This window comes from Aotus nancymaae, unplaced genomic scaffold (genome assembly GCF_030222135.1).
Source record: "Aotus nancymaae isolate 86718 unplaced genomic scaffold, 86718_ANA_hifiasm-v0.15.2.pri h1tg000036l, whole genome shotgun sequence".
Classification (NCBI taxonomy): domain Eukaryota; kingdom Metazoa; phylum Chordata; class Mammalia; order Primates; family Aotidae; genus Aotus; species Aotus nancymaae.
Genome location: NW_026988450.1, coordinates 6,223,792 through 6,236,669, shown reverse-complemented (window position 1 = coordinate 6,236,669; position 12,878 = coordinate 6,223,792).

Here is a 12,878-nt window from a genome sequence, read left to right as displayed (position 1 = left end):
ATCAGACATCAACGGGATGGTAGGGGGTGAAGAAGGTGACCAGAAACTGAGAATCATTAGATATCAATGGTGACCAGATATCAATGGTGGGGGATTATGACTAAACCAACTTTAAGGTATTCTCTCTAAAGCTGGACGATGTGAAAATGGAAAGGGAAGTCCAAAAGTCAAGGGCTAGTCAGGAAGAGGAACCAGAGGAGGCTGAGTTGGTCAGGGAGAGACCCTCTGTCAGAGGACCAGCTCATGCAAGCAACTTGGCACATTGAAGGCACTCAAAAAAAAAACCTATCGATAGAAAACATGAAAGATTTAACTCAAAGCCTAGACTTGTTGCATAGGACTCCAGAAACAAAAAATACCCATTTAAGTGGTTTTTTAAAAGCCTACAAACAATCTCAGATGAAGAGTTATCATTATTTCAGAGAAGTCAATCTCTATTTCAGCCTCTACTGATCTTTCAGACTGTTCTGTTTATTCCAATTCTTATACTGCAAAGTCAGAGCAGCAGATACTCTAGGGAAAGAATGCTTGCACCGTGAAATCCTCCAGTCCTGGGCACGGCCTGGAGACACAATGTCCCAGGTCCCCCACCCAGTCAGGGTGCCAGATGGTGCCTGCTCCTCCCTAGGTAAGGACATGGAAAAACGTAGAATGCCAGGATCTTAAATCTGTAAGAATAAAGATTCAGGAAATTCCCTTATTTACAGATAAGACAGCGAAGGCCCAGAGTATTAAGGGATTTGACCTACGCCACAGAGAAATTTGAAGCTGATGCAGAAAGATCTGGAGCGTGCTAATGTTTTCCATTTAAATCACAGATGTGAGATGGTTTTTCATTCAAATTCTGATACTTCAGGCAGGCCACTGCCATATCCAAACTTTTAAGCTGACGTTTTGATAATGAATATTAAGTGGTAGGTAAGATGGGACAAGGTGGTGTTAATTTCTACATCTTCAAACCAATCACATCTAAATATAATTTCTAGCTACCTTGTTGAGACACAAAAGACATCCTCCAGTACCTTTTTCTCTGCATTACGTGCATTACAATGAGAGATCAGTTGACCTTTGCTCCTTGGATTATTCTGACATTGTTCAAAGAGCCTCCCGGTTTGCAGCTCACAGAGCCCAGGTGCTGGGCCATCCCTGCACACAGGTCCCCAGACCTTACTGTCAAATTCAGCAATTATTTTCTGTCTCTTTTTCTCTGCAGCTGCACTCAGAAGACTGCTTTTGTGGACCACCAGGAATTTCCTGTGATAGAATATCAGAAAGCTACTGGTGACTCGGAGGAGGTGACTTCACAGGGCAAAAGTTCCCTTTTTACAATAAACATTCTCAGTGTGGCCATGTGGGAGACTTCCTACACAGACCCCACACCTCCCAGCCACTTGTCATCTTGACACCAAATAGCCAGAGAAAGAAAAAGAACCATTTGGAAGAGGTCATCTTTTTTTTAAGTGAACTGCCTATGGGTTCTGAGTATGTTATATCATCATGAAAACCCATGGAAAAAGCTTACCTGAAAATGATTTTAAGAAAACATATGGGCTTTGGCTGGGTGCGGTGGCTCACACCTGTAATCCCAGCACTTTGGGAGGCCAAGGCGGGCAGATCATGGGTCAAAAGTTCGAGACCAGCCTGATCAACATGGTGAAACCCCGTCTCTACTAAAAATACAAAAATTAGCCTGACATGGTGGCATGCACCTGTAATCCCAGCTACTCAAGAGGCTGAGGCAGGAGAATCACTTGAACCCAGGAGGTAGAGGTTGTAGTGAGCCGAGATCGTGCCATGCACTCCAGCCTGGACAACAGAGCAAAACTCTGTCTCAAGAAAAAAAAAGAAAACATACGGGCTTTATAAGGCAAATAAGCCAGTCCACAGTTCTAAGTGAGGGATGAGGCTGCCAAATGATTATAAGGCTCTTAAGCCTGTTGAGGCACCTCGCAAAATGTTTGAGAGGAAAGGGGGGCTTTTCTCCCTCCCTTGCGCACCGACTTCTCAGTCACAGGCCCCCACGGGGAGTCGGATGCACTCAGCCCTTTACTTCTCCAACAGCCATTCCAAAAGTCACCATTTGAAAGAAAGTCACTAAAGATAGAAGCCAGAACCACATGGTGATCAACCATCAGAGCTGGTGTACACTTGAGACACCTCCGGTCCTCTCACATCAGGTGAGGGCATGATCCCAGGGAAGGGGAGCCAGCACTGAGCTGCACTCAGAAGCCTCCAAACACGCACAGACACCATCACCAAAGGAAAGACAGCACAGCCGGCAAAACTTTGACTTTCCTCCTCTGTCTTTCAAACAGCGCATCCTACTTCTTAATTTATCCTGTGTTTTAATAGCATCATGGATTCTCACCCACAGAATCTCATTCTTAGAAGCTGCTGGTATTATCATTTGTACATTTAAAAAACTATGTCCCATTAGCATAATAGAGGGAGAATCCATCCAAGAGGAGCTTTAAACTCATCTGTATTCTACGCCAGGACTCTTGCCCGTATACCTGGCTGCCCCATCCACCTAGCTTATGGCCTTGGCCTCATGACTTTCACTTGTCCCCTTTGGTCAACGTTTTCCATTCATATGATCAGTCTCCCCAAGGAACTAATAAGCTCCTCTCCCTTTTGTAAAATAGGACCTAATGCTCTGATTAGACTTGAGTTTTCCCAGGCTCATGTGTGTGTGTGTGTGTGTGTCTGTGTGTGTGTTCTCTCTCACACACACCACCATGGGAGTCTAGAGCAGTTCCCAGGCTTTCTGTAAAAAGCTAATGGCTGACCAAGTGTGGTGGCTCACGCGTGTAATCCCAGCACTTTGGGAGTCTGAGGTGGGCCGATCACCTGAGGTCAGGAGTTCCCAACCAGGCTGGCCAACATGGTGAAACCCTATCTCTACCAAAAATACAAAAATTAGCCAGGTGAGGTGGCACACTCGGGAGGCTGAGGCACAAGAATCGTTTGAACCTGGGAGGTGGAGGTTGCAATGAGCTGAAATCGCACCACTATGCCCCAGCCTGGGCAACAGAGCGAGACTCAGTTTCAAAAAAAAATTTTTTAAAAAGGTCACAGCATTAACGACCAACTGCAGGTGGAGCAGGCGGCTGCCCTCCCAGGGCCATTCCTGTCCCTCGCAGCCCCCTAGACCCTCTCTCCCCTAGGGGTGGAGTAGGAGACCAGCTCTACAAGCAGCAAAGGCAGAGTTTCAGGCATCGTTGGCACCACCCCGGCTCAGAGCCGGGGCTGGATTCATCACAGTTCTAAGGGCTTCCGCGTGTGAGGCATGAACTTCTCCATCTCCATCTTGATGTTGATCTGTTTCTACAGGAACTGGGATCACGGGCAGGACAACGCTGGCACCGATTTCACCTTTTCTGGGTGAAATACAGATTTGCTTGAATGACTGTCGCTTCCACCGCCTCCCGCTGAGGATTTGGCAGGGGCTCCTTTCAAGGCCACAAGTGTGGGTGACCCAGGCCCACCTCAGGCGGGCATGAAAGTCCCGGCTGTGGAACGTGTCCGACCGAGGGTGATGAAAAGGGAAGCAGCGGGCACCACGTGGCATGATTCCAGACCCCTCTTCATCCAGACTGTGGCTTGAGCCCTCGGCGATGACGAAGACACGCTTCCCGTCCCCGCATCCCACACGCAGCCCCAGGGTCCTCCCCGCCCGCCCGGGCAGCGCCGCCTGCTGGAAGGCACACAGCGCAGGTTGCAGGGTTTGGGGCCAGGCCAGGAGCCAGCAGGCTTCGCACAGCCACTGGGGGCGGCTCCATCCTACACCGGGCTTACTCCTCCCGCTCTGCCGGGGGCTGCACTCCCGAGCTGCTGCCCGTGTCCTTTCGCTCACGGTGTCTCCCTTCCCCAAGGCCTTGGTTCAGCCTTGACTTTCACCCGTTGTGTGACTTCCTCCAGTCAGTCTCCTAACCCCCCACCCCCAACTCCAGACGCTGCACATGGACATTTACAAACGCAGGCTTTGGGTAGAATAACCCGGCCCCGCCCTGTTCCCTACAGAATGTTCAGAAAGGATCTAGACAAGGGGACCCAGGCAGGCCCCAGGCCTGGAGGACGCAACTGGGAACTGGAGTGGAGTAACCCAGGCGCAGCGCCAGGCCTCAGCCTGGAAACCTTTGTAAAATCGCTCTCTCATCGAGGGTTCGAAAATGTCAGGTCAACAAGATGGCTTCTGAGCACGTACCTGGTCCCAGGCATAAATAGCCCAGATCCCGGTCCTGGAGGACTTGGCCTGACGAGGACGGCAGACAGAAATCAAATAATTATGAAAATAAACTTAAGGCAAACTGTAAGGGCTCCAAAGGCAAAAAACAGCCTGGGGACTGTGATGGCATAAACTTTCCCACCAGCCCGGGAGCTCAGTCTGGTTGAGGAAGTGGCACCGTTGTGCCAGCCGGGAATCGCCCCAAAGCGTGGGTGCGGGCGCAGCGGGGAGGCCCCGGCATCACCAGCCCGCAGGTTCGGGGAAACGCAGGTGAGCGGAGGCGCCGTTTAGGCCCCGCTGTCACCCCTCCCCGCCCCCGTCCTGGGGAAGTCGATGCAGCCCTGCTTGCCGCCACCATTCAATACGCCTGGTATCTTCCGCAGCAGCAGAAAAACTGGCCCTGGAGAACTTCAGCAGAAAAGTATGCCCTGCATTTCTCTTACTACCTGGGGAGACGGGAGAACCGCACTCAGAAAACGGCAGGAAGCGCGCAGGCCAGGTGGGAGGAGTCCAGCCAAAATCACAGCAGAAGCGGGAGCAGGTGGGTCAAGCTCGGGGGCCACCCAGCTCAGCGCACAGGCCCCGGGACAGCAGAAGCGGGAGCAGGTGGGTCAAGCTCGGGGGCCACCCAGCTCAGCGCACAGGCCCCGGGGTCAGCCTGTTTCCTTCACTCCTTAGTTCTTTTTTCTTTTTTCTTTTTCTTTTTTTCTTGAGACGGAATTTCACTCTGTCGCCCAAGCTGGAGTGCAATGGCATGATCTCGGCTCACTGTAACCTCCGCCTCCTGGGTTCAAGCTATTCTCTTGCCTCAGCCTCCCGAGTAGCTGGGATTTCAGGCTCCCACCACCACACCCGGTTAAGTTTTGTATTTTTAGTAGAAAAGGGATTGCACCACTTTGGCCAGGCTGGTCTGGAACTCCTGGCCTCAGATGATCCGCCCGCCTCAGCTTCCCAAAGTGCTGGGATTACAGGCATGAGCCACCGCACCCAGCCTCTACCTCTTAGTTCTATCACTTATTATGAACAGCTGTGCAACTTTGAGCAAGTCGATTAACCTCTCTGTGCCTCAGTTTCCTCATCTTCAAAATTAACCTTTAAAAATGCCGTATTTCAACAAATCTAAAGTGCTGTCAATTTTATGAGGTACTAATACTTTATGAGCCACTACGAAGAAGAAAAACACTGCCAACAAAACTATGATACATACTTTCTCATCACTTCACATTCTTATATTTCGTTAAAAATCCTGACATTGGTTCACATTCTTTTTTTTTTTTCACATTTGTTCTCACCCTTTTGCTATGAATATGGCTGGAGCGCACTGGTACAATCATGGCTCACTACAGGCTCAACCTCCTGGCCTCAGGTGATACTCCCACCTCAGGCCCCTGAGGAGCTGGGACTACAGGCATGCACAAACACACCTAGATATTTTTTCTTTGTATTTTTTTCATAGAGATGGGGTCTTGCCATATTCCCCAGGCCAGTTTCAAACTCCTGACCTCAAGTGATCCACCTGCCTTAGTCTTCCAAAGTGCTGAGATTTTAGGCACTTCATTCATTCTTTATAATTTCTGATGAAATTAATTTTTAAGCTCATCTTTTTTTTGTTTTAATCACAATAGCATAAAGAATCTCATTATAGTGAGTTGGGACTGCCTAGCAGTGATGCATGTGGGCTCCGAGTCTGAATGCCCGGGTACAAACCAGAGCTGCCACTTCCTGGCTGTGGACCTCTAGTAGTTTACTTAATCGTTCTGTTCAACTCATCTGAAAAGAAGATAGAATTGTATTCCAGCCAGATGAAATCCCTCCCTGTCCTCCGTTCCTGTAATAGCATCCCTGAAGCAGACACGACAATATTTCAAAATATTTTCTGTCAATATTAGGAAAACGAAGTCCTTGTAATGAGCGGTTGGACACAAGACCATTTAAGAATCAATTATTTAGAGTTATTTTTGAGAATGCAGGATAAGACCTTGCCAGATTTTCATCTCTGTTAATGTAAGGGTATGAAATATTTCTAAAATATTTTAGCCAATGCATATGTTTTAAATACTTTATTTTTAACAATGAGATGGCATTTATAACATAGAAGTCACAAATTTCACCAGTAAAAACTCCCTTCAGATTTTCCCTAAGCTAACTAGTAAAGCCTCAGATATTATTCAAGACACTGGGAATAGAAGTGCTTACAGAAGCCACTTGTAGAGTGTAGGTTTTTGATGTAACACAGGTTGTCTGACAGGATGTCTCAATGCAGAAGTCAGTGATATCATTCTCGCCCTCATTCTGAAAACTGTACTTTTAGTGCAGATTATGATATTATTAATTTTGTATTTATAGTCATATTCTACTATGTTTCCATATACATTTAGAGTAATTATATGTTTATGCATTTTATGTTTAACAAACATAAAGACAGTAGATGAACCAGATTGAAAGTAAAAGTTCTTTAAGGATATGATCCCCAGCTTCTTTTTCACTGTATAGCATTCAATGCCTGGACACTTCAAAAGGTAACATAGGTATCTAATACTATGTAGTACATTCTTTTCTGATTAACTTAGGTTGAGTGAGTTGTTGTCTGCAACTGAGAACCCTTACAGATACAAGTTGGAAGGGCAGTATCCTGCAGCACTCGGATAAAGATCTCTATTTGGTTTAGCCTCAATCAATTTATATGCCTTCACTGAGTACATATAATAAATCAGTTTGTAGTCTACTTAAGAAATAAAAATGTGTACTACATAATATGTTAGCACCCGGACCATATTTCTTCAATATTACAAAGACGGGGTCAAATGCCTGCTTCTCTGGATCAAAAATACACTTTCATCAGTATTCTCCTGATCTTCCATTTGAGTGATACATCAAGAAAACAAAATTAGGCCAGGCCAATGGCTCATGCCTGTAATCCCAACACTTGAGGAGACCGAGGTGGGAGGATCACCTGAGGTCAGGAGTTTGAGACCAGCCTGGTCAGCATAACAAAATCCCGTCTTTACTAAAAGTACAAAAATTAGCTGGGCTTGGTGTCGGGCACCTGTAATCCCCGCTACACAGGAGGCTGAGGGAGGGAATTGCTTGCACCCAGGAAGTGGAGGTTGCAGTGAGCTGAGATAGAGCCACTGCACTCCAACCTGAGCGACAGAGAGAGACTCAGTCTCAAAAAAAAAAAAAAAAAGCCTCTCTCTATAAGCTATCCATTTGAGAATGTTTTAAGATAGCTGTAGAAATCACCTTTATTTCTTTTAACAAAATCCATTCAGCATGTGTTTGTCTTCAGTCTTCCAAAGTTTCTTAAACTTACCCTGGTGGTGTGGCATTCTCTCCTATGAAAATTTCCTTCATTGGGATAGGATTATTTTGGAAAAGGAGGCATACACTCATGTTAGTTCATCCAGAAACCTGCTTACTTCCAGGTTCATTTTGTTTTTCAGAAAGAGTTAGAAACCTGTGTACAATTTATTGAACTAATATCAACCTATATTTCCTTTGCCCTTTTCAGTTAAAAAGATGATTTTCCTGGACAGAGACACTTAAATCAAAAAAAGCATTTGAATAATTATTCTCTTTGTTGAAAAATGTGTCAAAAATATTTACAGTGTTTATTCTCTTTATTTATAATTCATAACTAGTCATATGACTGGACATCTCACTATTTTAAGTTCTGATACTTTGATATAGAAAGCCTTCCAATTTTTTTGTACTCTTCACTTTTGTGTTGGCTATTCTAGTCCTTTGGTCTTGCCATATAAACTTTAAAATCAGTTTGTCAGTAGCTACAAATTTGCATGCTGGATTCTGATCACATCTAATCTATGAATCAGTTGGGAAAATTGACACTTATATTGGGTCTTCCAAACCATAAGTATGGAATTTATCTTCATTGATTTAGATCTTTACTGATTTCTTTGTATCAGAGTTTTGTATTTTTGCACATACAATCTAATACATATTTTATTAGATTTAGACCTGAATATTTAATTTTTGGTGCTATTATAATGATTTTTAATTTCAAATTCCAGTTATACGTTTCTGATATTGAGGCAAGTATTGATTCTAGTATATTAACCCTGTGTCATGCAAAGTGTTGTAATTGCTTATTAGTTACAGGCATTTTGTCGTTCTTGTTGACTCCTTGGAATTTTCTATACAGATGGTCAGGTTATCTGTGAACAGTTTTATTTCTCTAACAATCTATATAACTTTTCTTCCTTTCTCTGTCTTACTGTACTAGCTAGGATTCCAGTGTGATTTGAACAGGAGTGATGATGGGAAGGTAAATCTTTGCCATGTTTCTGATCTTGTGGGAGAGCACCTGGTTTCTCACTATTGTGATGTTACCTGCCCCTCTTTACTCTTGATAATTTTCCTTGTCCTGAATTTCATTGTATGTAAAACTAACATAGCTCCTCTTGCTTTCTTCTGTTTAGTGTCAGCATGGTATATCTTTCTTCATCATCCCTGTATTTAAACCTATCTCAGCCTTTCTACTTTTAAAGTAGGTTTCCTATAGAAAACATATAGTTGGTGTTTTTTTCTTTTACCCACTCCGACAATCACTGTCTTGATTGGTATAGTTAAACCATTCATGTTTAAAGTGATTATTGGTAAATTTTGATTGCTCTCTACCGTAACTGTTTTATATCTACTTGTAACTGTTTTCTATTTATGACACTTGTTTCTGTTTTTGTTTTCTTCCTTTCTGTATTAGTTGTCCTAGGGCTGACATAACAAATTGCCACAAACTCTGGTGGCTTAAAACAATGGAACTTTATTCTTTCACCAATCAGTAGGCCATAAAGCCAAATTTAAAATGTCAACATGGTTGTTTCCCTCAGAGGCTCTGAAGGAGAAACTATCCCATTCTCTCTCCAAGTTTCTGGTAGTTTACAGCAATCCTTGGTGGTCCTTAGCTTGCAGATACATCACTCCAATCCTTGCCCTCGTTTTTCACAATGCCTTCCTCTGTATTTCTCTCCGCATCCTTTCCTCTTCTTAAAGACACCAGTCATTGTGTTTGTGACTTATCCTAAAGCCAGCATGATTTCACCTCAAAATTCTTAACTAATTATATCTGCAAAGACCCTATTCCCAAATGAGGTCACATTCTGAGATTCTGAGTAGACATAAATATAGCAGAAATACTATTCAAACTACTGCATTCCACTGTCTAGTCAACCAAACATTTTGTCTATCACATATGGAAATTCATTCACCTCATTCCAAAATTCTGGAAAGTTAAAATCCATCCCAGCATCAATTCTAAGTTGAAAATTTTATCTAAATATTATCGATTCAAAAGTTTTAAATTTCAAGCATCTGCATATAATTTAACATATGGTGAAGGGACTTTTTCTTCTGGTTTCTTGGAAGATTTAATTTGTTTCAAATGCTGAAATGTTATACCAGAAGCAGCTCACAATTGCGACTGTTAATTGGGATTAGTCGAATAATTTGGGAGGATCTCACCCTAGTCTCAACCAACTGGAAAAATCTCTTCTCCAACTATGGTTATTTCTGTTGCACTCTTGTCGGATGACCACTTTCTATGTCACTGATGCTTCCTCTCCCAATTACTGCTGCTATTTTCTCCGTTTCTACATTATTGCTACTCATTAGGGTTGGGGGTTTCCTCAGCACGTTTCTGAAGAAGAAACCTCAGTTTACTGTGAGAGGCTTAATAAGAAGAAAACTGAGCTCTCATAGAGCACTTTTCAGCTTTTTCATGCTTAATGTTGTCGTCAGAGTTCTCACTAGATGAATATGATGAGGCTTTTAAAACCCATTAGCTTTCCAAGAGCATTCCCTTTTCTTCCTTGGATTCAGATCGTTTTCACACAGTTTTCTTCTGGGAGTGGCACCAGTAACAAAGGAATCAGCTCTAAATTGAGTTCCTGAAATTAAGCTTATGAGAAAGATTCCTCTCTTAGTAAACCTTGATTTCATATCCAGCTATTTACAGAAATCTCAATTTCAGCTTTTCTCAGATACAATTTTTATCAAAATCTGGATAGCACTTCGTCTAGACTTTCAGTCTCATGAATTAGTTTATATTCAAAAGCATTGAGAGTAAAAGCACTTTTTTCTCTTCTTGTAAAGAAGTTGCAACTATGTTTTTAGCATATGGAATTTAAGAATAATAAAAAAAAGTCGAATTACTTCTAAAAAATTATGACTAATGATCTTTACAAAATCTAAATGGAATATTTTGTTGTGATTTTCAGTTGTCTTTCACGTTCATTTAGTATGCTGTTAATTGTGTAGGAGGGTCATATTGTCATAATAAGTGACTGAGGGACAGTATGTTGTAATATTAAGCAGACCAGGAAAGTGTTCTATTGCCCTTGGAACATACGCTGCATATGCCATGGTGTGTACATTTGTAAATGTACAGTTTAAGATTGCTTTTGAATACATATTTTTGGAATATTAGTTATATAAAGTCAAAAGCTAAATGCAAAATTTCATGGAAGGACTTCCTCTTCATTCTGTAATGCTGAGACTTCTCTCCTCTGTTCAGCTGGGATTTTCTAGGCTTTTTGGTACATTCTGCTTGTATATTATAGTAGTGAAAGTACCCACGTGAGAATTACACAATTTTGATTCTCACATGAACCATCCATATAGGTTATTTTCGTACAGACCATGTGGCAGGTTATGTAATCTCTGTAAGTCTCAACCTCCCCATAAGGGGAATTGGGGTGATCATGTTCACCTTACAGTTTCATTGTACAGACACATGGCGGAATATTTAAAGTATGTATTAGTAGGCAACCACTCCTACATTCAGTGCCTAAAATATTGTAGTTGCTTAAATATGTCTATGGACTTGAATATCGTAGGCAGCACACAACTTTATGCCCATATTATTTCGTTACAATATAGCTAAAAGTATTTCTAAACTTTTATTTCAAGTATCTGTAATTTATAGATTACCTAGAGGTGGCATTCCTAACATATAGGTTAATATACACATTACATCCTGAAAGTTTATTCAGTATATTCCCACAGAAATTTGATACAAACTGTGGGTAAGTTTCTCGACTACATCACAGAATACTATAGCATCCATAAAATAGCTGAAATCTTGTTGTTACAGTAGGTGGCTAGTCAGACATGAGCAGAGCAGGAGAGGGCCACCCCCTGCCCCACCAAGAATGTCAGGTGACCATCAGGTGATGATGAAGCACCTGTTAAGCTGTCTCCCTAAAATAATAATTGGTTGCAGCTGGTGCCAGGACAAGGCAGTCTCCGAATAGAGAGAAAAAATCTGAAGCTGGTGATAAGAAGCTTCCCAATAAGATCTCAGGAGTTGGGCCAATGGACTTAAGCATCCACACTAAGAGGCAAAATGGCAGAGTTTAAACACTCGACTGGTAAGGAAAAAAGCACTCAATTGTGCGTGCGGCCCCTCCCAAGTGCTGACAGTCCACTGCACGTGCAGACAGTCCATCCCAAGGGAAGAATTATAGGAGAAGGAATGCAAGACCCTGGAAGCATGACAGTGTCTAAAACACCAGTTCAAAGGTCAAACAATGCACTTGAACCTCTCAAGTCGTTCACCTGGCCTTCTTCCAAGTGTACTTTAGTTCCTTTCATTCCGCCTCTAAAGCTTTTTAATAAACGTTCACTCCTGCAGTAAAACTTGCTTAGTCTCTCACTCTGCCTTCTATGCCCCTCAGTCAAGTTCTTTCTTCTGAGGAGACAATAATTGAGGTTGCTGCAGATCTGTACCAATTTACCATCACTAACCATATTAGTTTACCTAATGCACCAAATCCATTAATCTTGAGAGCCCTAGTTTACTGTGAGTATAGGTGCCTTGAAGGCTTAGATAACCCTGTTGACCACTGAGCCTTCGTGGATATTGTTTTCCTGCTTGAGACTGTGAGTTCGGCAAAGAGCTCTGGAGAAATTTGGAGGAAAAAAGGAAGAAGAAAGAAAATTTCAACAGAAAATCTACTGGAAGAAATCTGGAGATTTTTGAGAAAGGGTCTGAGCAAAAGCAGAATTAATTTAAAAGAATTAGATTGTACACCCATGTTCATAGCAGCATTGTTCAAAATAGCCAAAAAATGGAAGCAACTCAAGTTCTCATCAACAGATGAATGAATAAACAAAATGTAGTATATATTCATATAATGGACTATTACTCAACCTTAGAAAGAAAGCAAAGGATTCTGACACATGCTACCACACAGATGAAATTTGAAGACAGTATGCTAAGTGAAATAAACCAATGATGAAGAGAAATGCTGTATGATTTCACTTACATAAGGTATGAAGAGTAGTCAAATTCATACAGAGAGTACAATTGGGGTAGTTTGGAAAGGAGGAGGAGGTGGGATAATTCCTGTTTAATGGGAATGGAATTCCAGTTTTGCAAGATGAAAAGAGTTCTGGAGATTGGTAGCTTGAAAATGTGAATTCACTTAGTGCTATTGTACACTTAAAAATAGTTGATAAAATTCTACGTGTATCTCATCAAAAATGTTTAAAACTAGAAAAGTGGATCATAGTACTAAGAAAATAGGTCATTTATCTTGATGGTCAACATGCATTGAGACTTCTGACAATTATGTGTCCTTGTTCTCTGTGGCTGTGTGACAACAAACCTTGGGTGTTACTCCAGATAACAAGG